We start from the raw sequence: 15,151 nt of genomic DNA, 5'->3' as shown, positions 1-15,151 counted from the left end.
GAGAATCACCCCCCCCCCTTTAATCAAGATACCTTCATTAACTGAGTTGCCTTTACTACTGTGTAAATAATCTAGCAGTATCTTCTAGTGTTTTGCAGGCTGGTTTAGATGGCTGTGTTGTAATCTTTGCAATCCTTGCAAAAAAGTAAACTTGCTAGGTGAGGTTGCAAGCTTTCTTGTGATGTTTATTACTGTTAATTCCCTATGTCAAAGTCTGTATTTCCCCCTCCTCCCTCTCCAAGGTCTCTTGGTATGCATATAGTTCTACTTATGTGCATAGATACCACACAGATAAAAACAGACCCTATGGTTGCAGCTTTACATTGTCATGGTTTTATGTTGCTGGGTTGTTGTTTTTTAAAGGCAGTGTATGTCAGGTTTGCGGTCTGGGGCTGAAGTACTTAGGAAAAATAAGGCAGAAAGCCTTGAACTCTGGCAGGTTCCAGGCACATGTGAATCTAATCATTTCCTTATGTGGCAAAGGAGAATTGCATTGCTGCTTTTGCTTTCTTTTTAAAAAAGAAATGGGGGAGTTAGGATCCCTCTCTGAGAGATCTAGATTACTTTTAAAGAGCTATGTGATCAAAGCTTGGAAAGCGTGATTTTTTTAAAGCTAGTAACTTTAACCATTTTAATCATGTGCTTTCAAGGTTTAAAATGCCAGCTTTAGCGGAAACATTCACAGCTGAGCTGATTTCAGCCCCTCTTTAAAACTCACCATTTTGGAGAACGACATTGTTTTCTTACATTAAATCAGAAATGAGCAGGGGAAATAACATGTAGTAAAAGACTTATGCCTTCTTCAGCTTGTTGCTTAGTAACAGAAAATACCTCCTAAGCTTATTTTTGTTGTGGGGAGGGATGAAACCTGAATCAGTGACCATCTGTCCTGAGATGGTTGGCTTCCTATTGAATTAGCTTTTGTCTCTCTCAAACAATTGGTTCTCTTTAGGGCCCATATACAATCCCAAATACCATTGGTGGCATCTCTTCCCTCTCGAATCCCGTCATTTGTAAACACTGGGTAGCTGTATTTTAACACTGTAGTTTAACTGATAGTAATAACAGACACTCTGGAATTACAGGAGGTAATATCACTGATTGAATAATTGTGCTAAAGCTTTAAGCGCTGATGCCTTTGTGTTTTTTTTTTAAAAAGAGCAGGGGAGCCAATTGGTGTTCTCTGTTTAAAAAAACCAAAACACTTATTACCATTTTAGTTTGTATACAGTATTTTCAAAACAATACAAGTAGAATGCATTGGCATTTCCAACATTTGGTTTCAGAAGTGGATTTAAATAATTTATATAAGGCAGCTGTTCTTTAAAAGTGACAAGCTAGAGATTGAAAATGGTCCTGAATTTATCTGTGCTCTGGCCTTGATTCAAGTTTATCTGTAGGTACAAGCACTCCGAATGGGTAAATGGGCATCTACATTCTATTTCAGCATTGAGGCATGTTGAATGTACTACTGCATGCATAGCCTAGTCATCAATATTTAAGTGGTTGTCACTATATTTTTCAACTCTTCAGTAAATTCAGTTGTCCACCACAGTCATAGATGGTGTGGTTCAGGACAATCTTAAACAATGTTCATAAGATATCCCAGTACTGACGAGGGCTAGATCTCATTAGCTTCAGAGACTGAACCACCTAATTTCTGCTAAGAAAAGAAACTGAGAGATCCCTGCTAAAACACAATACTTATTTGAAGGCGCACATTTTTAAGCATTAAACAAGTAGAGCTGTTCATAAGCATAATATTCTTTTTATTATTTTTTAATGGTAGATAGCAGCATATTCAAGGTGTGTTTTTTTTCTTACGTTGACAAGTTTTTCTGCTTCATGTAAGCAGAACAAATAAGTTATGCTCTTGAGCATAATAATACTTCCGGTTGAAACTAACATTTCAAGTAACATTTTGTATTGTGTCTAGTCTACCAAAACAATTCCTCTGATAATGTATATATTTGGGAGAATTGACAAAAATATTTCATTTGCTATCCTACTTGTATCCTAACCAGATACTTTGTGTTACTATGTTCTTCATAAAGAAGAAGGAAGCACTAGGTTTCCAAACTTTACTGTTGGAAGGTTTACTTTCCCTACTGCTCAGTTTAAAAGACAAAGAAGAAATACTTAGGATCAAGTGGCAACTCATAGATAAGGTTTTGTTTTTGTTTTTAAAAAAGAACATTCTGCCAAAAATAGTAGTATACCCAAAACAGAATAAAATTGGCCACTACTTTCCCACATTACAGTACCATGATCTATAACATTGTTTCTGCTTCTGACACAGATCACGAGTGGCATTGGCAGGTTTCTTTAAGCTTTCTGAGCCTCTACTTCTAGTCTCGTGTATTTCCCAGTCTGTAAAATAGTAATAAACATACAGTGGTGCCTCGGGTTAAGAACTTAAATTCGTTCTGGAGGTCTGTTCTTAACCTGAAACTGTTCTTAACCTGAAGCACCACTTTAACTAATGGGGCCTCCTGCTGCTGCCTCGCTGCTGGAACACGATTTCTGTTCTCATCCTGAAGCAAAGTTCTTAATCTGAGGTAATATTTCTGGGTTAGCAGAGTCTGTAAATTGAAGCGTATGTAACCTGAAGCGTATGTCACCTGAGGTACCACTGTGAAGCTTCATGTTCCCCTCCACCATTTATAAGGGTAGAGAGAGAGGGGGGGTTGTGGGTTTTTAAAAAAAGTTTTTTACCCTTTGTTGGTTAAAGGTTAACTTGGTATACCTACAAAAGTATGCCATTTTATTCCACACATGAGAGAGCACTAAATTACATGGATTATGATTTGGGGTTCAGGACTATAACTCACAATACCATTCAGGGCTAGCTCACTGTGGTTTGCTTGGGAAGTTTACACTGGAGAAAGCAGTCCTATTTGGCATGGGTAATCAAGAGTAAGGCTGGAATTGCTCTTAGCTGTCATTCAGGTTTCCTTTCAAAGTCCAAGGACCCACTGAGAAAAACAAAAAGCTAATGAAAGCTGACTGTATTCCAGCCTAAACCCCGTAGAATCTGAAATGAAGTCCTGACTGTTGGTGTATTCTTATTCTTCTACATTCTAATGGTTACTAAGGTAACTGGTTTTTAGAGGTTTCACATCTTCATTGTCAAGTATTTCCTACTCTTACTGTTACTGTTTTCAAATTAGGGCAATTTGAACAATGCTTTTTTTGAATGAGAACAAAAAGGGGAATCAAATGTTAATTGATGTAATGAATCAGTTGCATTCTCTTTTTATCAACTATAGTACTTTTTGTAGAAAAAGGTAAAAAAAAAAAAGAAGAAGCCCTGTGTCTTCCTTGTCTTTTTTCCTACAGGAGGCAATCAGGATGGAGTAGTAATTACTTTTGAAACGTGTATGCTGCAATAGTGCTGCTAGCTAATAACTCAATCCTCTGATATACCTATTGATAATTGCAGATTGAGAGGTGGATACTTCACATTAAGCATTTTTAAAAGAAGCTGAAAAATTATTGACTCTGTCTTAACCTATGTTGGTATGGTTTGTGCTCTCCTGAGCTCAGTTATTCCGTGAAGAGACAGGCATAATAAATAAAGCTTACTGGCATAAGTGTTACAGTTACTATAGTATGAATTTTAAAATTGAGTTTGATCCAGGATTTATACATTGTGTTAGAACAGACCCACTGACATTTAATGGGGCTGAAGTTAGTTGTGATTCATTTACATTTTATTCATTTCAATGGGTCTATATGTGAAGTATGATATGTCTGGATCCAGCCCACAATATTTATCAGTGAGAGATCCTGAGCTAGACATAATTTGGTAACCCCTGCTCAAACTGGGTGAAATCTAACAGAGTCTGATCTTCCCCTTCAGCCCTCTATGATCCTGAAAAATATGCTCCAGAGGATTGGTGAAACCTCTGGAGCGGATTAGGGGAATGTAAGAAAAGGGAGGAATAGTGGAAGCCCCATGGCATTAGCAATGAGCTATACATGCCATCTAAATCATTGGGATTCTGACCAACTACAGAGTTGTCCTATGAATTGTGGAATAAGGTACTGTACTCCCACAAAAATATTAATGGAGTCAACTTCTGAGGCAAAATTCTGAGGGTTTGGAAGGCTGCATTTGGTCCCAGGGTGCAAGGTTTCTCCACCACTGGTATAGACAATACTGTAATGGTCTGACTTAGGTCACAGCCACACCAGGTATTTGGAACAGCACTATACCACAGTCTTAGCTTCCCCTAAAGTATCCTGGGGAATGTAGTTTGTTAGGGGTGGTGAGATTTGTTAGGAGGCCCTTTATTCCCCTCAAAGAGATACAATTGCCATAGTTCCCTGGGAAGAATTGATTGAACTACAGGCAACCCACTCACCCTGAATTTACGTGGGGGTTACGTTCCAAGGCAATGTGTATTTACCGTATTTTTCCGCCTATAAGATGCCCCCTATTTTGGGGGATTCAGATTTAAGAAAACGGGGGGAGATATATCCATACAGAAGACGTCCCCTAATTTTTGACATTACTTTTTAGGGGGGAAAACGTAGTCTTATACAAGGAAAAATACGGTAAGTGAAATCGCATATATTTGAGACACTATCGAAAAAGCCTGTAAACATCGCATTCCGCCTCTGCCCCGCCCTGAACATTCAGAGCTGTCCAAATTGGCTTAGGTTGGCACCATCCCACCAAATTTGATAAAGTCCTGTCAGATGAGGTGGCAATATTTTCAGAGGTGTCCATCCTGCCCCAAATTGGATAAAGTCAAGTCAAAATCACTTTTCGCTCCATCATCTTGATTCAGAATGGCTGCTGGGTATCCAAACAACAATGAAGACTTTCACTCTCACTTTGGGAGCCCTTGTGCCAAATTTGGAGGTTATATCTCGAGAGGTGGTCGAACCTATAGAGAACACATGGGCATTGCTGTTGTTGGCATCCATCTGCCTTGAGAGACAGCGCATGGACAAATGGACAAACTCCTTTTCACAGTATGTAGTAGACAATGGCATTTATATGAAATACACACAGAGGTTTCTTATTACTTTCCTTTACAAATGACACTGTGAGGAAACATTTTACCACACCTTGATTTAAAATTTGGCAGGCTGCCAGCTAAAGTTGGCTCAGGGTCTGGATCTGGTCTTTGGGCTGCCAGTTTGCCCTTCGTAATATAAACCAGGGCTGTGACAAATAGGGATGGAATTTTCTGCAAATCTTGATGTCAAGCTTATTCACACACAATTGTTTTTTTCCCCTAATTCCTATCTCACTCCTTAATCTTGACAAGAAGCAATTTTCCTCCCTCCAGTTCTGCTAAAATGTGAACAATTCTTTCATTATTATACGTGCATTATTATTTGCAAATATAAGCTTCCTAAAGTAACCAGAGCTTAAACAGATACAAGCAGCAAATATATAACTGTGTAAAATTGTATAAAACTGCACATAACTGTATAAATATACTTACAAAACTATGCTGCAGAAACATTACCTCATGGGGCTTAACCTTTTTATACATATTAAATGTATAACAGGCAAATATATATTTCATATAATTAGTTGGGCTTAAAAAAAAAGAGTGCAACAACAACTCTGACATGAGAGGGCACGCGGTGCAAGAGGCAGTCTGGTGTGATGGGGTCACAAACATAATCTTTTCATAAACCCATCTAAAACAGAATTATTCTCTCTTCCTAGTGGCAACATACCTCTTCTCTCTCATATGCACACACACTCCTCTCACTTCTCACTCTCTCTCTCTCACATCATTCACAGGTGTAAAACTTAGGAGGCAATTTCAGAAATTTGGAGGACTGGCGGAAAGATTCTAGGACGGAGTCCTGCTACCACAGAGATGGCAGCAGAATAAGAGCAACTACTAAAGGAAGAGTGGCCACTGGTAAATTTCTCCCTCTGAACTTTTCACTTGGGTTATTAGTTCATTTATCAAATTTATTGAAGGACTTTATGAGCCACCACCCTTTCCCTCCCGAAAGTTGAGCCGGAACTTCTCATTTGAGAGCTTTTGACTCAGTTCTTAAATTCCAAACAAGATGCCACCACCTTCAGCAAATAAAAAAGTTATTAAACTTCTTTGTAACTGCAACCAAATAATAATCTGGGCTGCATTTTATAAATGCATGGCTTGTTTATGAGCTTGTAAAGTTCCAGTTCCAGTTTACAGGTTGATACCAAACCTGAACCCTTCTCTGACCCATACAAAGACTGTAACGTAGGTTTATAAACTGAAAGCTCTGATCATTGCTATGTTAGTCCTCCCCCTACCCATCAATGTCCTATAACTTTCATCCTGAAAGTAAACATTTGTTCTTCTAACATGCACGCCTGCACTACTGGAAAAGTATCATGGTTTATGAAAGTAGAACCAGTGCATGTCACTTGAAGCTTTTCACGCTGGCATGAAATTAATTTGTAAATGGCCCATACACTTACTATGAAAAGTCAGATTTTCACATGGAAATTTGATAAAAGTTTGTTTTTATCTCTTACTAAGTTTATTTTACTTGGGGAGAGAGGTGGCTACTAAAACTTGTCTGTTAGTTGTTAGGAGATAATTTTTATTGGTAGCTAAAATGATTGTGCCCAAGATCTGACTACTAACACCTCTTCCCCTTTTATAGTAAAGGGCTCCTGCCAACCTAGCAGTTCTAAAGCACGTCAAAGTGCAAGTAGATAAATATGTACCACTCGGGCGGGAAGGTAAACGGTGTTTCCGTGCTCTGCTCTGGTTCGCCAGAAGCGGCTTAGTCATGCTGGCCACATGACCCGGAAGCTGTCTGCAGACAAACGCCGGCTCCCTCGGCCAATAGAGCGAGATGAGCGCCGCAACCCCAGAGTCGGTCACGACTGGACCTAATGGTCAGGGGTCCTTTTACCTTTACCTATAGTAAAGGGAGCAGATTGAGACCATACCTTGGAAGGGACAGGGATCATTTATGATCATGATTTCTTAATTATTATTTTTTAAATTTATATATATTTATATACCACCCTTCATCTAAAGATCACAGGGCGATTCACAACATAAAAATCAAAATGAGAACACAAAATACATAACAAGAAAACCAATAACAAATCAATAACACCCTTCCTCCCACAAACACAATTAAAAAGCCATACGTTGTTTAATCAGCCAAAGGCCTGGATGTATAGAGAAACATTTTTGCCTGGTGCCTATAGATATGTAATGAAGGTGCCAGGTGAGCCACCTTGGGGAGAGCGTTCCACAAATGGGGCCTCACCGCAAAAAAGACCTCTTTCTTGTGTTGTCACTCTCTGAATCTCTCATGGAGGAGGCACACAAAGAAGTGCCTCAGATGACAGTCACAGGATCTGGGTCGGTTCATATGGGAGGAGGTGGTCCTTGAGATATTGTGGCCCTGAGCAGGTTTTATAGGTCAAAACCAGCACTTTGATTTGGGCCCGGAAACTGATTGGCAGGTAGTTCAGGATTGATGTTATATGTGCAAACAGTCTTGAGCTGGTGAGCAACATGGCTGCTGCAATGAAGATGTAGACTCAGGGGCCTATGGAGGCTATCTTGCCATCAGGCCTTTCAAAACATGGAGCCAGCACTAGTTCTGTGTAGATTAAGATGTCAGCCTGCTGATTTCTGTGGTCAGTGGAGGGTTATCTTTTGGATTGTGCCCCTTTATGTGGCAAATAGTGATCAAGCAAGAAACGGTAGACTCTTTCATAATGGGCACTCCTGCTCAAAGTAGAAGGGGGCAGAAAGACAATTGGTTTCCAGTATCTTGGTATGAATACTTATGCTCCTGCTGCGCTTGAGTTCGTTTCTGGTAGCAGGCACTTCAGATAGATCAAGATTGCCCACACAAAGATCCAAATCTAAGCTGAAAGAAGGTGGTCTTTGTGCAGTGGATAGAAGTGGAATAGATATGGAATTCTGATTGCTCTTCTGACTTAATCTGTCTTCTTAAGTAATGCCCTTACATTTTTCATGGTATTTACTTGAGAGTCATTTCTAGATCTTTTTTTGGTAAGAAAAAACTCTTCCAGCTTTTTTCATGTGATATTGTTTTAAAAACCTTGCAATTGGGAATGGCCTTACTTCCTCACATAAGCTGACATTTGAGACAGATGCATCTTGCAACTGTGCCAGCTTCTTTCCAAGGACTCATCAGAGTGAGCATCCTTGAAGCTCAGCATTAGGTACCAAAATTGTCAATGGTAGTCAAGTTGAACACAGTTCTGTGATAAAATTATATTGTTTTCCTGTTTGCTTTCAGTTATGTAACTTCTAACACCTGTTTGCTTTTCAGTTATGTAACTTCTAACAATTTCTAACAGCAATGTTATAACTGCCTTTATTACTTTGTAACTTTAGAAACTTTTAAATGTGTTAATGTCGTCTTCAAAGCTTTTCCATCAGGATATACTAAACATCCAAATTCTGGAAACAAAGAAGTGGCTTCTGTATTGGGAAGAAAGCACAGTTAATCTATTATGTTGTCTGTTTGCTATGCATTTGGACACTTCTTAAGCTATTGCAACCAAATTTTGCATGATATCAAGGAGATCAAGCAGCAGGTTTTCATGCACCGTATTTTTCGCCCTATAGGATGCACCGGCCCATAGGACGCACCTAGATTTTGGGGGGGGGGGAATAAAGGGGAAAAAAATTTATTCACCGCCCCCAGCTTCCCCCGACCCCAGCCCCCAGAACAGGCTGCCGCCCGCAAGTCTGGCGAGCCCGGCGGGACCTCCCGGGCTCGCAAGGCTTGTGGACATCTGCCCGAAGCACAGGGCGTGCTCCGCAGCGCGCCCCGTGCTTCGGGCTGCAGGCTGCCGCCCCAAGCCTTACGCGCAAGGCGGGACCTCCCGCCGGGGACGCAAGGCTTGTGGACATCTGCCCGAAGCATGGGGCGTGCTCCGCAGCGCACCCCGTGCTTCGGGCTGCAGGCTGCTGCCCGCAAGCCTTGGGAGCCTGGCGGGCACTCCCGCCAAGCTCGCTAGGCTTGCGGATAGCTTCCTGAAGCCTGGAGAGCGAGAGGGATCGGTGCGCACCGACGCCTCTCACTCTCCAGGCTTCAGCGAAAGCCTGCATTTGCCCCATAGGACGCACACACATTTCCCATTCATTTTTGGAGGGGGAAAAGTGTGTCCTATAGGGCGAAAAATACGGTACAATTGGATGCCAGTCTGAATCAAAGTGGCAGACTGAATCTTTCAAATGGCACTGGTTTTTTGGTTTCTTAAAATTTCTTAAATGCTGCGTAGAAGACTACTAGTAATGCTACCATCCTATCAAATTCGCAGCAGACATTCCTTCTCATAATGATCAATGTGGAGAGGATGGGAAGATTCATCCTCCTTTTTACTTAAAGAGAAGAGTGATGAGCCAATGTTCGTGCAGGGCTTTTTTTGTGATTTCCTAAATCAGGAGTGGGGAACCTCAGGCCCAAGGGCTGAATGCAGTCCTCTCCATTCAGCCCTCAGAACTAGTCCCAGGCCACATCCCTCAGCCACACACCCATCAGGTGCTTTTGTGTGGTTGGAATCTGTTGAGCTATGATAATGCCTCTTTCTTGGATGGATGGAGGATAAAGAGTTTTGTGTGTGTGTATAGAATCCTCTGACTTTTATGTGGTCAAAATGTAACTGTAGAAAGGTATGAGTAACATGCATTGCCCTGCCCACTTTTCTTTCTGACCCTACCCACCACTGGCAAGCAACTCCCAGAAGATGGTCCATGAGGAAATGGGATGGAGGAAGTTTCCCACTCCTAGGCTAAACCACAGTTAAGTTGGGGTGGGAAGGCTGCAGCCCTTCAGTTCCTTTTTGGACTACAGCTCCCATCATCCCTTACCACTGAAACAGTTCATAGATGCGAGTGCTATCTGTGCAAATGATCTCTTTCAAAGTTTAGCTTCAATTCCAAGTAATGAATAACCCCTTCAGAAGACAGTATTGACTTTCAACTCTCCTCCATACAGCTCTGACACATTTATTTATTCATTTTTAGCTTGCCTTGGCATTTCCCACTTTTGGCAATCAGCTCTAACTAGTTTGTGAGACAGGATGACACCACTGGGCCCAAATAGCACAAGCTGTGTGGGATGCTAACAACGTGTGTTTGCACTCAGTAGTGTTGCACAGATTGTGCTGGGGGGTTGCGTGAAAGGCAGACAGCATCTGACACATTGCCATATGTTGCCCGCCACAGAGGTGATGTTTATTTCCTTCAGCTGTATTGTTCTTCTGCCTGTGTTTGTCTGCATATCATCTTGCAGAATTAATCAGGGTGGTCTTGTGGTCTTAAGTGCTGAACTGATATTGGTTCCTGAATTCTTGCCAAGGTGGTAAATTTGCAGTGAGGATATCTGCATGTTGTCTGTAGTATTCTAGAAATCATTTTACATGCACTTCCAATTGTTGGTGAGAGCTATATTCTTCTCACTTCAGACCATAGTTTGTAGGAACAGAATTCAGAATCAGGAATGATTCTCTTCTCTGAAACTCCAGCTTGTGAGAAACATTGAAATTAATTGATAGCAGTGCAGTGGTACCTCAGGTTAAGAACTTAATTTGTTCTGGAGGTTCGTTCTTAACCTGAAACTATTCTTAACCTGAAGCACCACTTTAGCTAATGGGGCCTCCAGCTGCTGCTGCACTGTACAATTTCTGTTCTCATCCTGAAGCAAAGTTCTTAACCTGAGGTATTATTTCTGGGTTAGCGGAGTCTGTAACCTGAAGCGTCTGTAACCTGAAGTGTCTGCAACCCGAGGTACCACTGTATTTGGGATGAATTATTCCATTAACTTAAAAAATAAATAAATCTGGCTGCCTTATAAAAAATGGTTAATCTATTGCTTGTTCATTCGGAAAGTTTTCAGTGTGTAATAATTTTTAAATGTTATAAGCGTATTCTCCTGGTATTTAACTTTTGGCAGTAAAACACTCTGTGTAATCACATCTGGTTTTGCAACACCACCTATTTCATGCTGAGAAGGCCCATTTCAAATTCTGGATGTTCGTTTCCCTATTAACTTTTGTTCCATTAAGGGCTTATCCACACTTACCTTTCCTCCACTCTTTTTAGGCATGGTCTGTGATTTAAAGCTTCGTGTCCAAGTGCCCCTTCTGTTGTTGCTGCTCTGGAGCTTTCCTTGTGAAAACTCTGTCTTTAAAACCCATGGAAATCCCGAATTGACATTTGCTCCAATTCATCTTTAAAGAGCGGGTTTTCACAAGGAAAGCTTGGGGCAAAAACACACACACAAAAAAAACACTTGGAGCATTAAAGTGTGGACCTCTGCTGTCTGAAAGGAGCAGGGCAAAAGGTAAATGTGGATAAACCATATGAATTAGATGTTTTTAGATTTATTCATGTTGTTGTCACCTTGAACATTAATGAGAATGTCTAATGGTGTACCTTAGTTCCTACCAGTGGTTTGTGGTCAGTGGACTAAGGAGACTAGGCTAGTCCCCTAAATGTTCCTGGTAAATTAGAGTATTAAAGTATTTAAAGCCTGATGCCTCCTTTCCAAAGCCCAGGAAGCTTCTGCCTGGCTTAGGGAGGAAGGGCGATGCTCATGCACAGGACATTTGGACGTCCCGTCGTCCCCCCCCCCCCGCCGGAATCGCCTTTGCATACTCATGTCTCTGGCCCTAACTGTTCCCCTATGAAAAATTTCAATGCACATCACTGGTTTCTACCTTTACAGGGGTTGTACTTGAGACTAAAAATTAGCTTTGCATAATATACGGCTTTATAATTAGTGTGAACATGTAAGATCTAGAGTAGTAGTAGGATACTATACACGTGTTATTTTAACAAAAATGTAAACAGATACAGCGGAAGGGAAGGGCTGTAGCTCAGTAGTAGAGCGTTTGCTTTACACGCAGAAAGTCCCAGGTTCCATTTTTGCCCTTCTCCAGGTTGGGCTGGAAATGTCCCCTTTCTGAAAGTCAGTGTACACAGTAATGATTGTACACAATAATGTGAATCAACACAATGCACTTTCCTTGTGTTCCAGGCTGTGAGCATAGCACTGCAAAAATACAGTTTCCTAAATTTTTAGACTTTAGCTCTTATCAGCTGCCCAGTTTGCTACTTCTGGAAGAGAATGAGGTGTTTAGGAACTTCAGGACACGCTTATCAACCATTTCCTTTGTAACAGGTGAGTTGGAAAAAATTGTATATGTGGGGGAAATACATAGGAGCTTTCCATCAGAGCCTCGTAAATGAGGATAGGATAGAATGGCTCTGCAGTTGGCAAAGAAGGGCCTAGGCACTAGAGCTGTCAGCACCTCTAGAGCACTCAAGAATCATGCTAACATCTTGGCATAATTTGAAGTTGGGCCTTTGGCATGATTGCATTTTCCCTAAGACGTTGGCACTCCCAGTGCTTGGTGCTCCTTTGACATGGTTCTTTTGCTGCACTTTCTATAATTTATGAAGCCGTAAAAAAGTCCTTGTGTAGAGATACTCTGTGGAAGGTAAGAGAACCTCTTTGTGGAACAAATCAAGATTTATTTATTTATTTATTTATTTTTGGTCAGGGAAAAACTCTTTGCCATTGATACATTTGACTTCTCATAAGTACATTTGATTTCTCATAATAGAATGTATAAGATTCAGTAGCATTCCCACTGGGGAATTAATGTAATTCAATCGTTGTTGCAGATTAGGTATGGTTTTGAGAGTCTGTCTTCCTCTAAGCAATGTGCAGTACAGGAGTTTTCCCATCTGTTTACTTGGATTACTGCTGCAACATGCTGTGCTCTTTGTGATTACTAGGAACATGTGAATTGTGAGGGCAAAGAGTCTTAATTCATGATTATGGCCTGTGGTTGTAGAAATGCATGGGTCATGGCCGCTGAATTTTATTAAATTTTACTGGCATCGAACAAAACTAGCTGTGGCTTAGGCAAGCAGGTCTGCTAACTCGGTCTTGTGGTTGCCGATGGATTCTTTGCAGAGGAAACCAAACGTACTCTCTCATTTTTAAAATGTCCACAGCTAAGCTTTATTGACGATTTCTGTGTGGCTCCTCCATTGTGTTTGCACATATTTCAGAAACTTGACACTTTGCTAAACTCTTGGTTTGCAAATCCATAAGCATAAATTTTGCTGCAGGGACTATCTGTCCTTACGGGTGTGGAAATTAGCTATCCCATTCACAGTGAAAGTCTTTTGCCCTGCTAGTCCTTTAATGCAGAACAATGATCCTATGTTGTTTGAAGTGTCTTTGTCCCTGTACATTTTAATACAGGTATATTGGGGAAACTGCCAGTAGGCATAACGGGAAACTGCCACTGGACTCTTTTTCTGATTCTGTATCCAGGTTTACTGTGTGTTTTATAAAGGCTTTATTTTTTGCGGGGGTGCGGGGAACACCACTTGTGTCAAAGTGATTGATCCTTTGTTGTGTGAAATTGTGAAGTGTTTGTTCTTGTATTTCTCAGCAGGATTTGTCAAAAATCTCTCCCACTCCCCCCTCCCCAGAAAAATACAGGCCAAGAAGCTGAGTGTATATCACAAGATAACAGTGGCAGCCACAGCACACCTTTTCCAAGCAATTGCCAGGACAACATTTTAGCCAAAGGGGTTCCTTGGATCCCATTAGTGATCCTTCTACTGCTTATGTCACATGGGAGGGAGAGGAAATTGCTAATCCAGTTTCTTTGTTTGGACATAGCAGAAAACATCCCACCCCGTGTTTCATGAGTGCCACCTCTTACTCGTTGTGTAGAAGAGAGCTTTCAGCAGAAGCACATGCGCTGCTAGCAAAAAGTCCCAGGTTCAGTTCCTGGCATCTCAGAAAAGGCTCTGTCTCAGACCACTAAAAGCTATTGCTAGTCATTGTAGACAACAGCCAGCGAACCTTTTACAGCCTAAGGACTGCATTTCCTTGCGGTTAGCATCCTTGGGACCATATGCCAGTGGCAGGTGGGGCAGTGGATGTGGCTCTTATCTTTGTACATCAGGCTACAGTTAAGCCACACACAAGGTCTGTTTTTCCTATGCGTATCTCTCTCCATCTAGGCAAGCATGACGCATTGTTGCCATTCAAGGACGTATTCTAGCGAGGCAAAAGAATTGGAGGCGTTGCTATGGAGAGTTCCAAGGCCTAGAGAGGCCTGGCAGGCTGCTTTGGGCTCCTGGGCTTGAGGTTCTTTTCCATTGTTGCAGATAAGACTCAGCTGGATGGATTAATGTTTTGACTTGGCTGAAGGGAACATCCTACATTGTCACCACAGCATAACAATCTGTGATGGGAGACCTGTTCTCCTTTGCATCCAATTAATGTTAGCTTTGGGACTGCTTTCAACAATATGTTTTCTCATGTCAGATGCTTAAAACATGTAAAGGGAGCAGATAGAAAATGGCCATAGGCATTTTTTTTTATGAGGGACGCAGGTGGCGCTGTGGGTTAAAGCCTCAGCGCCTAGGACTTGCCGATCGAAAGGTCGGCGGTTCGAATCCCTGCGGCGGGGTGCGCTCCCGCTGCTCGGTCCCAGCGCCTGCCAACCTAGCAGTTCGAAAGCACCTCCGGGTGCAAGTAGATAAATAGGGACCGCTTACCAGCGGGAAGGTAAACGGCGTTTCCGTGTGCGGCTCTGGCTCGCCAGAGCAGCGATGTCACGCTGGCCACGTGACCCGGAAGTGTCTCCGGACAGCGCTGGCCCCTGGCCTCTTGAGTGAGATGGGCGCACAACCCCAGAGTCTGGCAAGACTGGCCCGTACGGGCAGGGGTACCTTTACCTTTTACCTTTATGCATTTTTATATTGCTGGGAATCACAGATGGGCAAAGTACTGTTGTGCTTGCAGGATTCCCACAGGCATCTGGTCGGCCACTATAAGAAGAGGATGCTGGACTACACAGGCCATTGGCCTGATCCAGCAGACTCTTCTTAAGTTGCCTCCAGCACCCTTTTCTGCCATCTTGTGCTCCTCTTCAGTTAGAGAGACAGATCTGCAGCTATTTCTTGGTCCCTTCCCTGCAATTCTTTTTCAGGATATATGTAGTAAAATATAATACCAGAAGAAGGAAAGTCCAGGGCTTTCTCTTCCTCTGCTTTACAGTAATCACAGTGGTACTTCCGGTTACAGACACTTCAGGTTACAGACGCTTCAGGTTACAGACTCCACTAATCCAGAAATATTA

The 15,151-nt window shown here is 41.9% G+C and overlaps 1 protein-coding gene across 32 annotated transcripts in view; it reads left to right on the top strand.

Moving 5' to 3' along the window:
• Positions 1-15,151, top strand: part of GREB1L (GREB1 like retinoic acid receptor coactivator) — a 158,037-nt gene that overhangs the window by 25,971 nt on the left and 116,915 nt on the right. For 15 of the 32 annotated variants that reach the window (XM_083748185.1, XM_083748180.1, XM_083748190.1 and 12 more), the window contains one exon: positions 5,771-5,894. The exons of the other annotated variants lie outside the window; for them this stretch is intronic. The gene's annotated coding sequence lies outside the window, so the exon portion shown is untranslated. The remainder of the gene's footprint in view (positions 1-5,770; positions 5,895-15,151) is intronic. 32 annotated transcript variants of the gene reach the window in all.

This window comes from Podarcis gaigeae (genome assembly GCF_964106915.1).
Source record: "Podarcis gaigeae genome assembly, chromosome: 7".
In the NCBI taxonomy this organism is placed as follows: Eukaryota; Metazoa; Chordata; class Lepidosauria; order Squamata; family Lacertidae; genus Podarcis; species Podarcis gaigeae.
The sequence above is the reverse complement of the archived record's forward strand: the minus strand, read 5'-3'. Positions and strand labels throughout refer to the sequence as shown.